At 41.3% G+C, this 16623-nt stretch overlaps 1 pseudogene; it reads left to right on the top strand.

The window, feature by feature from the left end:
- Positions 1-3870: 3870 nt before the first annotated feature.
- On the top strand, positions 3871-15866 carry LOC149198749 (galactan beta-1,4-galactosyltransferase GALS1 pseudogene; annotated as a pseudogene).
- Positions 15867-16623: the final 757 nt, after the last annotated feature.

Consider the following 16623-nt stretch of genomic DNA (forward strand, 5'->3'; position numbering starts at 1 on the left):
TCAGTCTCCACAGTTCTTCCTTTTCAAGAAGAATCTTTGCCTTTTGATTCTCTAGATTCATCAGATGGAGTTTTGTGTCATCTGTTAAGTACGCAAGCCCCATTTCATCTGTGAGCTAGACTATTTGTAATTCAATGTCCTTTAGGGTCTGTTCATCTCTCAATTTTTTCTGCCTTGACCATTCCTCTGTGATAGTCCTGAGTTTCTTAAGTCGACCACAGAAATCTGCTGCCATTCTCTACTCCCTGAGAGGGGGTTGTGCACACCAAAATTCTGTTACCAGATTGATGAATTCTGGGTCTTTTAGGAATCCAGTAAAGAATTTGAAGGGGGCACGAGGCTTTTTGGAGGGACCAGAGATTTGTAGATATATGGGGAGGTGATCAGATATACCTCCAGTACCAACCCATTGCCTGTATAAGGGTAGGGTACGGAGAAGATCTTCATGAATCAAAAAGCGATCCAGTCTCTGACCCAGGGCAGCCTCACCCATTCTCCTGTTATGCCATGTGGGCATTTTCTTGTTCATGGGAACATCAACAAGTTTAAAAGTATCCAGTAGAGTGCTCATCTGGTCCGATATAGGGTCGATATGTGAGTGATGACCCCATGATTCCTCCATACCCAATGAAAAATTTAAATCACCTCCAATAATGGTGGTGCCCGAGACAAGATTATGATCCAACAAGTTGTGCCAAAACTCCAATCTGTTCTGGTTAGGGGCATATATGTTTATGACTTTTAACTGGATCCCCATCTCACTCGCAAATATATCCATACCAATGAAGCCCATAGCACCCCAGAAAGAAATGTGCTTAACAGATTTAGGGTTTATTCCTATAGCGAGACCCCTGGATCTGCCAAAAGCATCCAAACCCTGAAAAACTCAGCCCGGGAGGATAGAGTGAAGGGATCTGGTTATGATGTCAGATGAGCCAAGGGTTTCCTGAAGGAAGAGGATGTCACAATTGGAACAGTGTAACAGACGTTTTAGAGCCAATCTCTTTTTAGGGTTGGCTAATCCCCTGCAGTTGTAAGAGAGCCAGATCATGGGGAAACAGGGATAGAGGGCTCAATTGCTCTAAGTGCCCTTTCGATGGTGGATTGACGACCCCTTGCTACATCAGCCACCGCCGTCTTGATGGCTGTTTTGATCTTGGATGGGCACCCTCTGGTGGGTTTCTTTTTGGTCCTTTCGGGGGAGTGGCCCAAACCATAATGAGGAGATAAATGTCGAGATCTGGATCTGAGATTGTAGGGATGAGATCCCGACCCTGATGGGGAGGATGTATGAGAGGGAGGAGTGGAAAAACCCCGGAGGGAGGTAGGTGTAGTAGAGAAAGTGGGGGGAGGGGGCAAAATGGAGCAAGGGATGGTGGGGATAGAACAGAGAGAGGTGGAAGGGGGTGTCAATGGTGAAAGCAAAGAAGTAAACATAACATCTGATAAAAATATAGAGGTTATGGGAATAGATTCATTACCTAGAAGAGGAGTCACTTCCGTAGCAGATTTGGAATGAGTCCGAGGAGGAGAGGTCGGAGTCTTTCGCCGATTTTTTGCCTTTTGTGTAGCTTCAACCGCAGCCTCAGGTGGTGCCTGTCCTTGTTGCTGGTCTCCCTTATTCGGCTCCTTTGAGATATGATGTTTAGTCCCCCGAGAGGTCTCTGTAGTCACTGATGAAAGTAGTGGACAATCCTTGTATAGGTGACCCACTTTGTGGCACCTCCTACATCGAAATGGGACTCCTTCATAGTCCAGGAGCTGTCTACGCGAGAAATGTCTCCTGTGAAGAGTGATTTTTTCTTCAAGTCCCTCCCTAGTGTCAAGGTGGACCAAAATCCTTGCCATAGTCATAATTCCAGTCTTTTCATAGGACTGATCGTGCTCAAGGTAAGTCCCCAATGTGTCACCAATTCATTTGAAAACCTGAGGAGTCCAGAATTGCATAGGAAAACCAGGAAGTCTGACCCAAATTGGTCCTGCTCCCAACTGTTTGCGCTCCAGGTCGAATAGAGGATCCCATCTCTTCAGCAGTACAGGAGCAAGCTCTATATGCCAGTAGCGCGATAGTATCCAGTCCGTATACTCCTCCCTATGAAAGCGGAGGGCAAACCAACCTCTGGCCAAAACCCTAATCACTGGAAGTTCTTTCAACAGAGAACCCCAAATCTCCATGGTCCATTGACTCAGACGCTCCACCGAATAGTTCCTGCCTTGAACACGTCCAACAAGAACCTTCCTCGCTGTATCCATAGCGTCAGCCATAGGAACGTCTTCTCCAAAGGTCAAATTTATGTCAGTGTCCACCGCTTTGAGGCACCTGCCCTTTTTGGGCTTGTCCGTGCGACGGCCCGTGGGATGTTCTCTAAGTAAACTCCTACACGCTTCCGAAGAGCCTTGCTGGGCAGATAATGCAGGTCTAGGGTTTGGAATGGGTGAACTGAAGCACCCTGATCTTATCGGAGAGTGAGGGTTGTAACTACACGAGCCCGGGTGTACGAAGGATTGAGCAGGGTGCGGGGGTTTGAAGGGCCAGCCGGTGCGAAGGAGTAGGAAGGTGGATTCAGAGGCATAGAATGGTGCGGAAGATGAGTCTGGGGAGAGTCAAAAGTGGGCGAGGCCTGAAGACTAGTGCCGAGCAGATTCAGTGTGGCCAGAGAGAGTGGAGGGCATTCTAAACCAGGGATGTCTTCAACGTGGACAATAGTGGGGTACCGTTTTCCGGTGGAGGGCGAGTGTTGCGACGACTGTAGTGTAGCTGTCGTCCGAGATGATTTTTTCTACCAGGGGCCCATGTTGGGGCCAACTTGATGAGCCCAAATCTCCTGTTCTGGCATCGGGTCCTCCTCGTAGTCCACGAGGTCTTCTTCAACCATTGTTAACTGACAGTTACTGACCTCCGTATATCTAGGGGAAGGTAGACTAGTGAGAAAACGGAGTTCGCTAAAACGACAGACAATATTCCAATAAACAAAAGACAGTAATCGACAAGCCTGTTGTTCATGAGGTCAAAACAAATATTGTATTCATAATCCACGGTCAGACCCGCGTGGTAAAACCTCCAACGAAAACCATATCCATTGCCGCGGGTAACAGGTCTAGGTTTCCCTGGTGACCTAGGGTTCCGCCATGACTAGGGTTTCAGTCTGCTCCGCGCCTTCTCTTCTCTTGACTTCACACTAATTATTATTCATATTTATATATAACACCCTTAGTTTATGATTTTTAATATAAAATTTTGGATTAAAATAAAAGTTAATTTAGATATAACATCTTAGTTTATGATTTTTAATATAAAATTTTGGATTAAAATAAAGGTTAATTTATCAATGTTTAATCTGAATATGCCTACCAACATAATTATTATTATTTCCAGCACTAATTATTATTCATATTTATATTGAATAATAAATATTTTATTTAAAAAATTGGTAATTAAAAATAAGTTAATTAGGCTTGTTGTTTATTTTGGATTGGTTTCCATAATTTTAGATATTTACTAGTTACGACTAATATGTCCCTCTATAAAATTGGGTGAGCAAACACTGTTCACCCAACCAATCTCCCATGCATTTTCTTCTTCCTCTGTCCCATCAAAATTTGACAAGTGGAAGTGGAAAGTAACTAAAGTGTCCCTCTATAAAATTGGGTGAGCAAACACTGTTCACCCAGCCAATCTCCCTTGCATTTTCTTCTTTCTCTGTCCCATCAAAATTTGACACATGGAAGTGGAAAGTCACCGTAGTTGGGAAAAGCTGTTGCATTTCTCTAGGCAGATTCGAACCCTGGTACATATACCCTGTTGCATATAGTATTGAAATCAGAAGAACAAAGCTGGAGGTGACGAGCAAGGCAATGCATAATGGCAACATGGCAATGAACATCGACAACAGAGGCGATGAGATAATTCATGTGAAAGAAGATTCGAACAAGAGGGTGTTTCATCCATATAGCAATGTCACATACTTGTTTATCCAAATGGGGGTTTACAGAGGAGGTCCAACCATGTTCGTTGTAATTGGGCTTGCTTGCAAGCCTCTCCATGTTTATGGAAAGCCACAATTTGAATGTCAGTGGATCACTAGGAATTTGCCTTCTGGAAGATTAATAAAGGGCAAGGTCGAAAAAATGCTCTCAGATTGGGGATATGGCCGAGTTTACATAGTGATGCAGGAGCATCCGACTGAAAAGGCGAAAACTGGGAAATGGTTTTTTTATTTTCGCTGGAAAGAAAGAAAAACATTTTGAATTCTGTTATATTTTTGTTTTATTTAAATTAAGGCTGACCCAGCCATTGTTCTTTAAAAAAATTAAGCAAGCAAGTAAAGATAGGATTAGTTAAGAGCATGTTTAAAGAAACTGTTAGATAACTGAGGAACAGTTCCTCAACCATAAGAAACCACTAGTAAGGCATTGAAAAAGAAAGACCAGAGCCTCATGGAAAGGGCTACAATCCAGAGAGAAGAGAGGACATGGAATTTGTAATTTACAATTTTCTTGAATATCTATGAAAGCAAATAAATCTAGAACATGTCATTAAGGAAGCAAGACAATTTTTCTTTTCCTATGCATTAATGCTTCAGACATTGTGTTGAAAGCAAAATAGTGAAATAATTCATTAAGAAGCCGAATGACATCAACAAAAATCTTGTGACTGAAGGCATCTCAGACTAGGAACCAGACAAAGGCAAACCCAGCAAAGACAACACTTTTTTTTTCCTCAACAAAAAAATCAGGTACATTTACATTCAACATTCAAGCACACCTATGCATTCATTTCATTTCCAATTTAACAGTGCATTAGACAATTATATGACCCAAAAACCGTAGAGGGTTCTGAAACCCACGAAGACAGAAAACTACGAATTGCAGGCCCAGACAAGTTAAACAACGAGGATATGAAAACCCACGAAACTATACAAATACATGGAGAAAGCGAAACCCCAAGGGTTATACCCAACTAAGGACAAAGCAAGTAAAGGAAAGATATAGCCACAAAAGGACCCTACCAAGTTTTTCTCCAAGCTTGTGAAGGCTCCCAAGGACGAGGCCGTGGAGCAGCGTTCCCCAGGAACGACCTGCACACCACCACAAAAACAAGGCAACAGTTAAGAAACCGGTAGGGCCAACGAAACCAACAGTACAGTGAGTAGATAAACCAAGAAAGGAGCAGGGATTTACCTGGAGAAGGCCTGACTCTACGCTAGAGGATGAGAACTGAGTCTCTCGCTAGAGGGTTTCTCCCAACAGGAATGCCATAGGAGAGATTTACCTACTCACCAAGGAGCTAGAGGGTTAGAGACATAAAAATGAAATGCAGAAATGAAATTGGAACAAGAAATTACCTGAAATCGAGTTCGCTGAGCCATCCACCGCAGTAGCAAGGAAAGAACCTGTGGTTACACAGAGCCAAATCATCACCAGAACCAACACCAAGAAAAAATCATCACGAGTAGAGTAGAGACAAAGCATGAGCCGGGTAACAGAGATGAAACAACTTATAGGTTGAAATTCGACTTGAAACCTCCAAGAACCAGCAAAATAAACCACCACAAGGAACAAGTGAAGGCACAACGCTAACAAACCACCACACGGAACAAGCGAAGGCACAACGCTAACAAACCACCACAAGAAACAAGCGAAGGCACAACGCACCCACAGAGCTGAACTAGACCACGACAAATACAAGAATAAACTCCAAATTTCCTTCGACAGGTTTGAAATGACTGCATTTGCAAACCCAAGGCCAGTACAAAGGGCAGGCCAAAAACATAAATTGCATTAAAACCTCACACCAAAACCTTGCTATTGTTTATTTGAAAAACGACAAGAGTTAAACGGTCGTTGCTACGTGTCCCTCCTCGGGATTGCCACCAATTTTTGGTATCAGAGCAGGTTAGTTCCTTTCTCTCAGTAAAGATGGAGGTAGGAAGAAGGGGTTGAGGTAGAGCCATCAGAAGAGTAGCAGATGAAGGGTTACGAGAAGAGATTAGGACTTTAACTGCACGTTTGGCAGTAGTGGAAGCAGGAAGGCGTAGAGATCCAGAAGGTGGGGATGACAGTGAGGAGGAAAACACAACCATGATGGATGGGTCAGATGAAGAGGGACCAGAGATTAAACTATTGAGGTCAATTTTGTTGGCTAGTAGCAAGCCAAGACCAGAGCTTTCTAATTATGATGGCAGTTTGTCCACAGAGGCATTGTTAGACTGGATAAGTGAGCTAGATAAATATTTTGAATATGAAGAAATCAACGAAGACAAGAAGATTAGGTTTGTTGTCACCAAGTTGAAGGGACATGTAGCACTGTGGTGGGATAGTGTGCAGGCAGAAAGGAGAAGATTAAACAAACCATTAATTAAAAAATGGGATAGGATGATTGCTAGGATGAAGAGCAAATTTCTGCCTAAATATTACCAAATTGCCCTTTATAGACAAGTACAGAACTTGAGGCAAAGAATGATGACCGTAAAGGAATATACTGAAGAATTTTATAAAGTAAACCTGAGAGCTGGTTATGTTGAAGATACCCCTGAAAAAACAACGAGGTTTGTAAATGGTCTACGGATGGAGATCCTAGACGAAATTAGTATTCTTTCCCCTAAGACCATAGAGGAAGCCTATCAGAGTGCTTTGAAGGCGGAGGAAAAGATTGCCAGGAAACAGAATGCCAGAAGAGGACGTGGTTCTGGCAGAGGTAGGGGACAGTCCTTTGGCAGAGGTAGAACTGCCAACAGCAATGAAGAGGGCAGCAGTTCGAAGACTTTGGGACAAACTGAAAGGGAAGGTAACACCAGAGGAGGAAGGTCATACCAGCGAGTAAGAGTAATGGAAGAGGCAGAGGAAATGCCTATCAGTGTTACAAGTGTCACAAGTGGGGACACAGGTCCTTTGAATGTCCTGAAAATGAACAAACTGGACAGAGGGGAGCATATGTTGCTCAGCCCGATGAAGCAGAGGCACCGCCACAGGAGGTGGAAAATATGCCTGAAACCGGGGAAGCCTTGGTGTTGAACAAGGTATTATTGAAACCAGCTAAGGAAGTAGCTGATCAGACACAGAGGAAAGCATTGTTCCGAACTGTGTGCAAGTCGCATGGGAAATGCTGCAAATTAATCATAGATAGTGGAAGTACTGATAATTTGGTAGCTACTGAAATGGTGGGGAAATTGGGTTTGAAGAAGTTGAAGCACCCAACTCCATATAGGGTGTCTTGGTTGCAGAAAGGTCACCAACTGCTGGTCGATGAGCAGTGCAAAGTAGAGTTTCATATTGGCAAGTACAAGGACAAGGTGACTTGCGATATCATGCCTATGGACATGTGCCATATTCTGCTAGGCAGACCTTGGCAATATGATAGGAAAGTCATCCATGACAGGGAAACAAATTGTTACAAGTTTGTTAAAGATGAGATAAAGCATACGCTAGTGCCCATGAAGGAAGAGGATTCTGCCAAGACCAGTGGAACAAAAGCATTATTGTTAGGTGGAAAAGAGTTTCTGTGACAGATGGATGATGATGAGGTAAAATATGCAGTTGTGTGAAGGCCAAAACCAGTATTGATCTATACTGAAATCATTGACTTACCTAAAGAAATACAGGACATGCTACAGGAATTTAGTGTTATTCTGGTAGACGATCTACCAGACAAATTACCACCAAAGCGGAGCATTAGTCACCATATTGATTTCATTCCAGGAGTCAGTTTTCCAAACAAAGCTGCTTACCGGATGAGTCTAAGGACAATGAAGAAATCAGGATGCAAGTGTAGTAGTTGTTGGATAAAGGAATGATTCGGGAAAGTCTAAGCCCTTGTGTGGTTCCGACTGTTTTAACTCCCAAGAAAGGAGGTGGATGGCGGATGTGCACTGATGTTATGAAACCAGCTCAAGAAAAGATATAAAAGATAGATCAACACCTTAGAATTCAGCCTCTTCGAGGGGGCAACCTCCTTTACATTACATAAATGAACAATTCTTGAATGATACAAATGAAAATACCTCCTTTCTATATATAGGAGTCTAAGGGGTCATAACATAATCAGAGCCGACATAACAATAATAATGTAAGGGCACAATAATAACAACAGTGGGCTTCTGGGGCACATTAGTAACAATATGGGCACTACATGGGTACATCAATATAATAAGTGGGTTATACTAATAACAATAAGGGGCCTAACATGCCCCTCTCTTTCAAAAAGCGTTGTCCTCAACGCTTGAGTAGTTCTTGATGCTTCTGTATAAAATTCTTGTCCTCCCATGTGGAATATTCAGCGGGTAAGTTCTTCCACTTGATGAGATACTCTAAAATTGATCGATTTCCTAGCTGTCGGGTTCTTGTTTCTGTGACTGCTCCAGGTTCCAAAATGATTTTTCCTTCCTCTTTAATTTCTGGCAATATTGTTTGAATTTGGATCTTTTGCAACTTTTGAATAAGTGGCCATACTTCTTCGTCCTTCTTCCATTCATCCCTTGCTTCGTTTATCCAATCTGGTTGGATAATATAAATAGCACAAAACAATGCTTCCACATCCTCATCCTTGAAGAGTCTTCCCATTCGGTAAGGTCGCCATTTTTTAAGTGCATGTAGTATTGCCAACATTTCCTTCTCATAAATAGATTGCTTGAGATGTAGAAGTAAAAATACCCAATCACCTACATCAAAACATTTTTCACTACGATGTTGATCTACCTGTTGTTTCATTTGATTTTGCACCGAAGTGGCGTTATCCTTTAAAAGTTGGAGAACTTGTTGTTGATGCTCGATGTGATCTTTCACTGCTTGAACCTTTTTCTTCTTGATATGTCCTTCTATCTCTAGAGTTTGAGGAGTGGTAATTTCTTCCAATCCTTTACAAGATATGGTCGGATTCATTTCTCTATGCTCGATGTGATCTTTCACTTCTTGAACATTTTTCTTCTTTATATGTCCTTCTATTTTGATAGTTTGAGGAGTGGTAATTTCGAACAATGAATTACAAGATATGGTTGGATTCATTTCTTCTTTCTCGATGTGATCTTTCACTTCTTGCACCTTTTTCTTCTTGATATGTCCTTCTATCTTGAGAGTTTGAGGAGTGGTAATTCTTGCCAATGCTTTACAAGATATGGTCTGATTCATTTCTTCTTTCTCTGGGGTGGGGTCCTGGCGTATATATTCTTCTTTTGTTTTTTCTTGATCCTTTTCTTCCTCCTCTTTATATTCTATGTAAAATAATTTCTTCTCAGCACACTTATGACCTTTAGTGCATTTGCTATCACAATTGTAACAAAGCCCTTTTTCTCTTTTTTCTTCCAATTGTTGTGGTGTAACCCTTGTAGGTTGTGGAAGGCTAGGAGAAACAACACTTCCATCTTTATAGTTGTGAGGGGTATGCTTCCTGGTTTCCATAATTTTGCTTTCCACTATGTCACAAAGCCCTTTTACTCTTTCCAATTGTTGTGGTGTTGCTCGAAAGAAGGTGTTGCTCTTTGTATCCTCATAATGTGCTATCATTTCCTCCGTGAAAATTGACCACGTAACAAGTTGTTTACGAGAACAAAGCCCTTTGTACCATAAAAATTGATCTGGTTCTAAATATGAAGATGCAATACATACCTTTTGTAACAGTTGTACACCATGTAGATCAAAATATTGCTCCATCTGAAATATCCAATTTACCGGATCCTTGCCATCAAACTTCCTCATCTTGCTTTTTCTTGATTTTAGGAGCTCGACCTTGAAACGACTGTAACTCTGTGCTTTCGGATCTTTAAGTTCTAAAATTGTGACCTGTAGTAGCCCTCTGCGTCCTCTTTCCAATGCCACCAGTCTGATCCAAATTGGATTCTCCAAGAAAGAGTTATGCACAATCTCCCAAGATGACCTGATTATAGACTAGTTCAGTAGAGCGAACTTGTACGACGTGCCACGAGTCACTGTTTCAACCTTTGGATCTGAAAAATGCATACAAGAAACTATAGTCCGTCCTCTTTCTGTGCCTTCTTACGAAATTTCAATCTGATCCCTAGAGATAAAGTTATGACGATTTTTGCCCAGGTCACCTGTTTTGAATGTAATTCAGGAGTCTGCAAAAAGACCAACTTCCTCAGATCATATCTCCGCAAATATCGCGCGAAAAGCTCTGAAATTCGGACCCAAGTTTCAACACGATTTCTTCTCAAATGGGTTTTTTTTGCGTCTTCTGAAACACCACAGAAAAAAGTTATAGCGAAAATTCCACGATGACCTGTTTGGAGCAGCGAAACCCTAGAATCCAAAGCTCCGATATCAAATGTTATGAAACCAGCTCAAGAAAAGATAGAAAAGATAGATCAACGCCTTAGAATTCAGCCTCTTCGAGAGGGCAACCTCCTTTACATTACATAAATGAACAATTCTTTGATGATACAAATGAAAATACCTCCTTTCTATATATAGGAGTCTAAGGGGTCATAACATAATCAGAGCCGACATAACAATAATAATGTAAGGGCACAATAATAACAACAGTGGGCTTCTATGGGGCACATTAGTAACAATATGGGCACTACATGGGTACATAAATATAATAAGTGGGTTATACTAATAACAATAAGGGGTTACACTAGTAGTATAGGGGCCTAACAACTGATTCTCGGGCAATTAACAAGATCACTATCAGGTACAGGTTTCCTTTACCTCAGATGGATGATATGATGGATTGTTTGAGTGGAGCAGCGTACTTTTCAAAGATAGACCTGAAAAGCGGCTACCACCAAATCAGGATTCGAGAAGGTGACGAGTGGAAGACAACTTTCAAGACTAATGAAGGCTTATATGAATGGCTGGTTATGCCATTTGGATTGAGCAATGCCCCCAGCACGTTCATGCGTTTGATGAACGAGATGCTGAAGGAATTCATTGGTAAATTTGTGATTGTATATCTGGATGATATACTTATATTCAGCAAGACGAAGGAAGAGCATTTTTGACATGTGAGGTATGTTTTAGAAAAATTGCAGCAAAATAGATCACTGATAAATTTGAAGAAATGGTTTTTTTTCAAGAAAGAATTAATTTATTTGGGATTTGTGATTTTCGAGAATGAACTAAAAATGGATCTAGAAAAGGTTACAACCATAGTTAGCTGGGTGTCTCCCAAGAGTTTGTTTGAGGTATGGAGTTTTCATGGATTGGCGAGTTTTTATCGAAAGTTTATTAAAAATTTTAGTGGGATTTGTGCACCCATGGTGGACACCATTAAGAAGGCAAATTAGCCTTTTCATTGGATAGAATCGGCAGAGAAGAGTTTTCAGCTGCTCAAAAGGAAGATCACTGAAAAACCAATTTTAATATTACCAGACTTTAACAAACTTTTTCAAGTTCGCTGTGATGCCAGTGGAACAACCATTGGTGCAGTACTCAGCCAAGAAGACAAGCCAGTAGCCTATTTCAATGAGAAATTAAATGAAAGTAGGCAGAAGTACACATCTTATGACAAACAATTTTATGCAGTGGTTCAAGCGCTAAAGCATTGGAGACATTACCTGTTGGCTAATGAATTTGTCTTATTTTCAGACAATTCTGCATTACAGTGTATTATGCAACAGCATACACTGAACCATAAACATGTGAAGTGGGTGGAGTACCTGTAGAGTTTTACATTTGTGTTGAAAAACATCAATGGACAAGCCAAAAAAGTGGCAGATGCATTAAGCAGGAGGAATTTGATCCTATAGGAAAGTACGATACAAGTGTTAGGATTCGAACATTTTAAGGACTTGTATGAAACCGATGTAGATTTTAAGGAAGCCTATGAAGCTTGCCAAAATCCATTGTTGAGAGATAACAGTTCATGGCTGGACTATAATATGCAGGAAGGGTTGATGTTCAAAGGAGGGCATTGGTGTATCCCAGAATGTTCTATGAGAGAGAACTTAATCTAGGAAAAACATAATGGAGGTTTAGCCGTGCATTTTGGCATAGACAAGACCTTGGATTAGTTGAGCCACTTTTACTATTGGCCGAAGATGCGTAGAGATGTACAGAGGTTTGTGACTAGATGCAAAGTGTGTCAGCTTGCAAAGGGACATAGCCAGAACATAGGGTTGTATACGCCCTTACCTATTCCGAACAGACCATGGGACTCAGTCAGTTTAGACTTTGTCTTAGGTCTGCCGAAGACACAACGAGGATTCAATTCCATCATGGTGATGGTGGATCATTTCACCAAAATGGCACATTTCATTCCGTGCAGGAAAACCAGTGATGCCACACATGTAGCACATTTGTTCTTCACAGAGATAGTCAGATTACATGGCTTGCCGAAGTCTATTATTTTGGACCGAGACATAAAGTTTACAAGTCATTTTTGGTGGACCTTGTGGAAAAAATTAGACACCAAACTGAACTTTAGCTTAGCGTATCATCCACAGACCAACGGCCAAACCAAAGTGGTGAACCGAAGTCTGGGAAATCTATTAAGGAGTTTGGTTGGAGAAAATTCTTGACAGTGGGATCGTGTACTTGCACAAGCGGAATTTGCTTATAACGATTCGCCCAACAGAAGCACGGGCAGTAGTCCTTTCCAGATCCTATACGGAATGCACCCACGTGGAGTACATGAGTTGCGGGATTTGGGTCAGTTGGAGCACAGGAGTGCTGATGGTGAAGATTTCGCAAAGGCAATCAGCGATCTTCATGAACAGGTGAAATTAAAATTACAAGACAATAGCCAAAGATACAAATAGAAAGCAGATTTGAAAAGGCGGGAGGTACAATTCAACGTAGGGGACCTGGTATTAGCACACCTACGCAAGGAGAGGTTTCCTAAAGGCGAATACAACAAGTTAAAATGGAAGAAAATTGGGCCTTGCAGGATTCTTCGAAAGTTTTCTGCGAACGCTTATGAGTTGCAGTTACCTCCAGGTATAGGAATCTCACCCATTTTTAATGTGGCAGATCTGTACCCATACATTGCGGCAAATGAAGAAGACAGTTCGGAAAGACGAACATGGGACACCCAGAATGAGAACGACTCGTGGATTAAACAGATGCCCCCAACAAAGCCTTTAGAGATTGAACAGATCCTAGACACCCAGGTGGCCAGACGGACTCGAAGAAAATAATATTTGCAGTACCTAGTCAAGTGGAAGGGCCATCCTATTGAAGATAGTTCTTGGTTAGATGCTGGCTAGATTCAAAGCACTGGGTACTCTATTGAAGAGCTCATGGACAGGAGCCATGAGTTTAATTTACCCTGGGAGCCTGATGCAGGAGCATCCGACTAAAAGGCGACAACTGGGAAATGGTTTTTTTATTTTCGCTGGAAAGAAAGGAAAACATTTTGAATTCTGTTTTATTTTTGTTTTATTTAAATTAAGGCTGACATAACCATTGTTCTTTAAAAAAATTAAGCAAGCAAGTAAAGGTAGGATTAGTTAAGAGCATGTTTAAAAAAACTGTTAGATCACTGAAAGGTAACTGAGGAATAGTTCCTCAACTGTAAGAAATTGCTAGTAAGGTATTGAAAAAGAAAGACCAAAGCCTGATGGAAAGGGCTGCCATCCAGAGAGAAGAGAGGACATAGAATTTGTAATTTACAATTTTCTTGAATATCTATGAAAGCAAATGAATCTAGAACCTGTCATTAAGGAAGCAAGATAGTTTTTCTTTTCCTGTGCATTAATGTTTCACACATTGTGTTGAAAGAGAAATAGTGAAATAATTCATTAAGAAGCCAAATGACATTGACAAAAATCTTGTGACTGAATGCATCTCAGACCAGGAACCAGAGAAAGGCAAAGCCAACAAAGACAATACATTTTTTTTTTCAACAAAAAAAACCAGGTACATTTACATTTAGCATTCAAGCACACCCGTGCATTCATTTCATTTCCAATTTAACAGTTCATTATATAATTATATGACCCAAAAAATGTAGAGGGTTCCAAAACCCATGAAAACCGAAAACCATGAATTGCAGGCCCAGACTAGACAAACAACGAGGGCATGAAAACCCACGAAACTATACAAATACACGAAGAAAGCGAAACCCCAAGGGTTATACCCAATTAAGGACAGAGCAAGTAAAGGAAAGATATTGCCGCGGAAGGACCCAACCCAGTTTTTCTCCAAGCTTGCGAAGACTCCTAAGGACGAGGCCGTGGAGCAGCGTTCCCTAGGAACGACCTGCACACCACCACAAAAGCAAGGCAACAATTAAGAAACTGGTAGGGCCAATGAAACCAATAGTACAATGAGCATATAAACCAAGAAAGGAGTGGGGATTTACCTGGGGAAGGCCTGACTCCGCGCCAGAGGACGAGAACCGAGTCTCTCGTTAGAGGGTTTCTCCCAACAGGAATGCCATAGGAGAGATTTACCTGCTCACCAAGAAGCCAGAGGGTTAGAGACATAAAAACGAAATGCGGAAATGAAATTGGAACAAAAAATTACCTGAAATCGAGTTCGCTGAGTCGTCCACTGTAGTAGCAAGCAAAGAACCTGTGGTTACACAGAGCCAAATCATCACCAGAACCAACACCAAGAAAAAAAATCATCACGAGTAGAGTAGAGACAAAGCATGAGCCAGGTAACAGAGATGAAACAACTTACAGGTTGAAAGTCGATTTGAAACCTCCAAGAACCAGCAAAATAAACCACCACAAGGAGCAAGCAAAGGCACAACGCTAACAAACCACCACACAGAACAAGCGAAGGTACAATGCCAACAAACCACCACAAGAAACAAGCGAAGGCACAACGCACCCATAGAGCCGAACCAGACCACGACAAATACAAGAATGAACTCCAAATTTCCCTCGGCAGGTGTGAAATGACCGCGTTTGCAAACCCAAGGCCAGTACAAAGGGTAGGTCGAAAACATAAATTGCATTAAAACCTCACACCAAAACCCTGCTATTTTTTATTTGAAAAACGACAAGAGTTAAACGGTCGTTGCTACGTGTCCCTCCTTGGGATTGCCACCACATAGTAGTGGTTGTCAATTGCATGTTTTCTTATAATGTGGCACCGATGGCGATGGTGGAGAGCTCATTCTTCATGCAATCCATGGCGATGAGTTTGAGAAACCAGAGAGGATCGTTGTTCTCAAGGAAGAAAAAGGTACCTATGATGGCTCTGTTTATAGCCAGTTCCTCCCTATGATTATCTCCACTGTGTTTCTTCTCTGTATGATGACTTGAGTCCTTAGAGAATGAGAGAGTGGATAGCTTATCATGCCATATTCTTTGGGCCTAGATCACACTTTGTTTTGCACGATGCAGGTGGAGTTCATCCCCATGTTAGAAAGGTGTTGGAGCCATGGATTCAAGTTGGTCGTGCGACATTGCAGGGTATAACTGAGCGTGAATAGTTTGATGGGTATTATCACAATCAATTCATCATTATAAACAATTGTTTGCATAGGTACAAATTCATGGCAAGGTGGACATTTTTCTTCGACGTAGATGTGTATTTGTATATCCCTGGGAAGAAAACATTGCAATATGTGTTGAAGGAATTCTCTAGCTATACCTAGTTCACCATTGAGAAAAATTCCATGTCCAACAAGCTCTGCTCGCAGAATAAACTGCACAGCATCTCGGCCAACAGTCCTTATTCCAAGTAAAACCCATTAAAGTTTCAATTAATTCTAAGTAAAGATTAGATTATGTTTTTTGGATTTGAAAATTCGATGTGGCAGGGAATGGGGATTTGAGAAACTGTTATTCAGGAATGGGAAGAGAGGCACAAGGAGAGATCACAAGTATGCAGTGCAGGCTATAAAGGTGTACGCCACTGGAGTTCACATGTTTAAGAATGTGATAAGGGAAAACACAACGGAGAGAAAAATAAGATATTACCATTATAACACCATCACTACCAACGGAGACCCGTGAAGGGAATTTGTGAAGCCATCGATGAGAAATAACGTGACTTGGGTAGGAGGCACTCCGTATGTATACGATGGCACCATGAAAGCCACTGCTCCATCCATTAAGAAATTCGAGAGAGAGCTGATGGGATCCGAGCTTGCATCCATTCAACAGTGAACACTGAACAGTTTTTTGTGAAATTTCTGTAAAACGATTCAACCGGTAAGTACTATTTGTGAAAAGACAAAAAAATTTACATCCTTTCAACGGAGTTGTCTTTAGTGCGATTTTTTGGAGATTCCGGTAACGGAATCCGGCGGAAAAAATTGAGTTTAAATCTTGATTTGTATTATTTAAAATGGTTTTTTAACTGCATATTTGGATTCAGCGCCCTGAAAAACTCCTGGGACGCTTTGATTGTGCAGAAATTAGCTATCAAACTTGCGATTTCAATAAATTGCTGTCAGATTTTGACGAGAAAAACGCGCTGGAAAAGCTTCCAAAAAATCTCTTTAAATACAACTCCCCTTTCAACTGTGAACACTCAACGCGAAAAGACAAAAAATTTGCATCCATTCAACCGTGAACACTAAACTTGAAAAGACAATATTTTCTTCATCCATTCAACAGCCAACACTGAGCTGTTTGTTCTGAAATTCCTGCAAGTACTATTTGTGAAAAGACCAAAATTACTGGAAGAATTTTGAATTGATCAATAAATCCAGAGCTCGGTATTTAGTAATTGTACCACTCTTTAAAGTCTTGATGATGTATCTGCGGT

This window comes from Pinus tabuliformis, chromosome 2_1 (genome assembly GCF_031772625.1).
Source record: "Pinus tabuliformis cultivar Carrire ecotype Pingquan chromosome 2_1, CPIR1, whole genome shotgun sequence".
Classification (NCBI taxonomy): domain Eukaryota; kingdom Viridiplantae; phylum Streptophyta; class Pinopsida; order Pinales; family Pinaceae; genus Pinus; species Pinus tabuliformis.